General features: G+C 46.8%; 1 pseudogene; it reads left to right on the forward strand.

Annotated features, from left to right (window-relative positions):
* LOC111973990 (neurogenic locus notch homolog protein 1-like) overlaps positions 1–5269 on the forward strand; it is a 68870-nt pseudogene that overhangs the window by 16126 nt on the left and 47475 nt on the right.

Below are 5269 nucleotides of genomic sequence, written 5' to 3' on the forward strand. Positions count from 1 at the left end.
GAAAGGAGAGCAGGGATGAGCCAGATAGAAAGGAGAGCAGGGATGAGCCAGATAGAAAGGAGAGCAGGGATGAGCCAGATAGAAAGGAGAGCAGGACGGAGGGAAGAAGGAACAGAAAGGAGAAGGTTTAACAGCTCAATGCACACTCTCAACTTGGAGGCTCCTGGCCCAACCTGGCCTGCCTATGGTCAGGTCTGAATGGGGAGGAGAAACAATGGGGCCTCCTATCCCACTCCAGGGCTGGGGAGTAGGGGGGCATGAGTGAGCGGTGGTTAGGCAGCAGCTGCAGTCTCCTCATTAACATGCGCACCTGCTCCCTGGCTGCAGCCTTTTGGGAACGATGGCCCAGAGAGCAACGCATGCCCAGCCTCACAACCCTAGAACCAGGCACCCACTGTGTCTGCGCTGTCCCCCTCTATGGGAGACCCGGGTTGCCTTATAGACTCCCACTATTTCAGAACTGCATTGCATTGCTGCCTGGCGGAATGCTTCTGCATTCTTATACATCTCTGTCATAATTAAAAAAGATAGCAAATTATTTTAATTATCTGAAAAATGAAAGCAGAACAGAAACTATAGAGAATAAGGATGAACTGAGGATTAGTTGTTCTCTCCACAGCAAAATAAACAGGACCATGTTTAGATGAGTGATTTAGAATAGTCCTAAAATAGCATATGGCAGTGATGGGACTTTGGTAGATGGCCTTTTCTATCTCTGTAGAAAAAAACATCCTAACAAACATGCTCATTGTAACCAAAGAGGGGAGATTCCATGGTTTATCCCAGTGACTGGAAAGGTTGCTCAGCCTAGCATTAAAGCAGAGTGACATGCCATCGGACCCTTAATGTTTGTGTAGCTAGCGGCCAGCCTAGCATGTGATGTTTTCTTTCCCTGGTCACCCTAATCCTGTGAGAGAGGAACCCTGTCTAAACACATGTCTGTCCCCACAGGGGGCCTCTGCTTGGCCCCAGGCCCCCAGTCTTCTCGCTCACACATCCAACGGCCCCCTGGGAATGTTTGGGGATGTGATTTAGCCAGCCCCCCATGGCTAATAGTAATAGACAATTCTATCATGGTATTTTGGAGTGAGAACTTTTAACGATATTAAAATGTTGCTGAGCCGTAACACTATGTAATCAATGACACACAGTAGCTGTAATCAACAGGTATTATATATTTAAATAAATGCAATCCTAGTTGCAACTATAAAACAAAAACGCAACAACCTCCAATAGGAAGGACTCAGCTTGTTTGGGAATGTTTGGTATTGTTTTCATGTTTTGCCTTGGGGGAATTGACAAGGAATTAGCGAAAGCTTCGCTAGGAGAATGACTGATATCAAAAGTGTCTGGGTGGTTCATGATAGAGTTTACAGTGCTCTCTCTGTGTCCCTTGTCTCAGAGAGAGAGAGAGAGTTGAGGTGGGGGCACACTGCTTTTAAGTATCCATGATGTTACCTCTGAGTTTAAAGACTGGTATAGACACTGTCTTGTCCTTAGGGCACTGAAAAAAAGGAGTGGAGTGGAGCATATTTCTTGCTAAGAGCTGTTGATAGGCGCCATGGTGGACAACTTTTTATGTCAAAAAATGAGACTGGATTACCATTATTGTCAGAGTCCAGCTCAATGTTATTGTGTACTATTGATGAATGGAGTTAGTCTATCCATAATGACCAACCCCCACCCTTCAGCCCTGTGGGAAACAGTACAGAAACCCTCTGGAAGACAAATAGGAGCATGTTGAAGCAGTGAGGTTCCAAACTGAAGGTGGTGGGTTATCTCTTTCAGCTGACTCTGACATGACTGATCTGTGGAACAGTTGGTAATCTCCCTGATCACCTCACTGACCCCACTAACCTCTCTGGCCACCTGTGTGATTGTGTGATTGTGTGGGTGTGTATGTGCAGTGCGCACGTGCATGTGTGTGTGTGCATGCTCTGTGTGCACGCTGTGTGGCCCTTGGTTGGGAGTGTACTTTGCGTAGCTTCTGGGGACTCTCCAAGCCCTCTCATAGTAATAGTAAATGTGTGAATCCATCCCCACTGACCTGACAGCCGCTGTCCCACTCACTCTCCCTTTCTCCCTCTTTCTCGCTCTGTCTCTCTCTCTCTCTCCCTCCAGCGCCTCCTCCTCTCTCTCCTTCTCTCCCTCTTTCCCGCTTTCCCTCTTTCTCTCTTTCTCTCTCTCTGCCTCTCTCTCTCTCCCCCTCCTCTCTGGGAACCGTTTGCAGTCCCACCCCCTGCCCCCATGTCCTGGAGTTGCTGTGGTTTATGGCCTAACACATTGTCTGAGAGGACGACAGTGAAAAGGCAAATGTGCGGTTTTTCTGCATAGTTCTCATGGCTATGTTGCCGTGTTGTTGAAACAGTGGTCAGGACAGAAAGAGAGACAACATCCTCCTGTCTGAGCCCTCTGGGTGTCTTTCACAGTGAGCAGGGACTAGTTAGTTCGTTACTTACTTACTTAGTTAGTATCAGGCTGAGGCTGTTTCCCAGGCTGCTGGAGATTTATATTGATGAGCACACAGTAGGGAAATCTCAATTGCCTAAAGTGGCTTCCCGTCCTTGTTTGCACTGACCTCTGAAAACAGGTGAAAGCAGTCAAGTGGAAGCCAACTAGGTATTTGCTTCCACCCTTCCTGCTTTCCCACATCTTATATCTATCTAACAGAAGAAGACAGGTGGCATTGCAATAGCCACACATGCTTGACTCGTGTTAACTTGAAAAAAAAGAAAGTGTTTTGTTGTTGTCAGTCCTCACCTGTTGAATACAACTTTCCCTAAACCCTTAATGCTGACTCTCTCTCTCTCTCTCTCTCTCTCTCTTCTCTCTCTCTCTCACCTCTTTCCTCCTCCTCTTCTCATCTTCTCACCTCTACTCTCTCTCTCTCTCTTCTCTCTCTCTCTCTCTCTCTCTCTCTCCTCTCTCTCTCTCTCTCTCTCTCTCTCTCTCTCTCTCTCTCACTCTCTCTCTCTCTCTCCTCTCTCTCTCTCTCTCTCTCTTCTCTCTCTCTCTCTCGCTCTCTCTCTCTCTCTCTCTCCTCTCTCTCTCTTCTCTTCTCGCTCTCTCTCTCTCCGTCTCTCTCTCTCTCTCTCGCTTTCCTCTCTCTCTCTCGCTCTCTCGTCTCTCTCTCTCTCTCTCTCTTCTCTCTCTCTCTCTCCCTCTCTCTCTCCTTGTCTTCTCTCTCTCTCTCTCTCTCTTCCTCTCTCTCTTTCTTCTCTCTCTCTCTCTCTCTCTCATCTCTCTGCCAGGACGTGTCGCGCGCATTAGGATCTAGGGGAGCGAAGTGTCGAGCCACCGGGACAAATAGCATTATTTCTCCTCTCCGTGTAAACATGGCGGCTCGTGTCACACTGTACCCCGTTGGGAACTCAGTGGGACTCCACGTGTTTCTGCCAACCGGCTTCACGGACCGCCTGTGTCTGACCGCCAATCGACAAACGCTTGTCTCAGCGCTCGCCTGCCGTAACGGTTGGCACCTGCGATCTGGTCAACCTCAGAGAGTAACAAGTCTAGATGTCCCCCTGGCTGTCAGGATGAACACTGTCATATTTTAACTACTCACAACTGTAGTCAGAAATACCGGAAGCAAAAGCTGCATACTCTAGTAGTGACAAATAGCATTACTCCACTGTCTTCTGTTCATTTGAAAAATGATTAAACTGGACCAATGCGCTTACAACTAACCGTAGGGCATATATTTTCCTTAAAATACAAGCAGCTATGTATGTACAGTCGTGCCGTCAAAGTGAGAACTGACACAAATATTTTATTTTCACAAAGTCTGCTTAGCCTTCACGTTTACATGATGGCAATTTGCATATACTCAAGAATATTATGGAGAGTGATCAGATGAATTTGCAATTAATTGCAAAGTCCCTCTTTGCCATGCAAATGAACTGAATCCCCAAAAACATTTCCACTGCTTTTAGCCCTTGGCCACAAAAGACCAGCTGACATCCATGTCAGTGATTCTCTTCATAACACAGGTTGCAGTGTTGACGAGGGACAAAGGCCTGGAGATTCCACCATCTGTCATGCTGATTGAGTTCGAATAGCAGAAAATGGAAGCTTCAAAAGGAGGGTGGTGCTTGGAATCATTGTTCTTCCTCTGTCAATCATGGTTACCTGCAAGGAAACATGTGCCGTCATCATTGCTTTGCACAAAAAGAGCTTCACAGGCAAGGATATTGCTGCCAGTAAGATTGCACCTAAATCAACCATTTATCGGATCATCAAGAGCTTCAAGGAGAGCGGTTCAATTGTTGTGTAGAAGGCTTCAGGGCGCCCAAGAATGTCCAGCAAGCGCCGTCTCCTAAAGTTGATTCAGCTGCGGGATCGGGGCACCACCAGTACAGAGCTTGCTCAGTAATGGCAGCAGGCAGGTGTGTGTGCATCTGCACGCACAGTGAGGCGAAGAGTTTTGGAGGATGGCCTGGTGTCAAGAAGGGCAGCAAAGAAGCAACTTCTCTCCAGGAAAAACATCAGGGACAGACTGATATTCTGCAAAAGGTACAAGGATTGGACTGCTGAGGACTGGGGTAAAGTCATTTTCTCTGATGAATCCCCTTTCCGATTGTTTGGGGCATCCGGAAAAAAGCTTGTCCGGAGAAGACAAGGTGAGCGCTACCATCAGTCCTGTGTCATGCCAACAGTAAAGCATCCTGAAACCATTCATGTGTGGGGTTGCTTCTCAGCCAAGGGAGTGGGCTCACTCACAATTTTGCCTAAGAACACAGCCAAGAATAAAGAATGGTACCAACACATCCTACGAGAACATCTTCTCCCAACCATCCAGGAACAGTTTGGTGATGAACAATGCCTTTTCCAGCATGATGGAGCACCTTGCCATAAGGCAAAAGTGATAACTAAGTGTCTTGGGGAACAAAACATCGATCTTTTGGGTCCATGGCCAGGAAACTCCCCAGACCTTAATCCCAATGAGAACTTGTGGTCAAGCCTCAAGAGACGGGTGGACAAACAAAAACCTACAAATTCAGACAAACTCCAAGCATTGATTATGCAAGAATGTGCTGCCATCAGTCAGGATGTGGCCCAGAAGTTAATTGACAGCATGCCAGGGCTGATTGCAGAGGTCTTGAAAAAGAAGGGTCAACACTGCAAATATTGACTCTTTGCATCAACTTTCATGTAATTGTCAATAAAAGCCTTTGACACTTATGAAATGCTTGTAATTATACTTCAGTATTCCATAGTAACATCTGACAAAAATATCTAATGACACTGAAGCAGCAAACTTTGTGGAAAT

This window comes from Salvelinus sp. IW2-2015, linkage group LG15, assembly GCF_002910315.2.
Source record: "Salvelinus sp. IW2-2015 linkage group LG15, ASM291031v2, whole genome shotgun sequence".
Taxonomy (NCBI): domain Eukaryota; kingdom Metazoa; phylum Chordata; class Actinopteri; order Salmoniformes; family Salmonidae; genus Salvelinus; species Salvelinus sp. IW2-2015.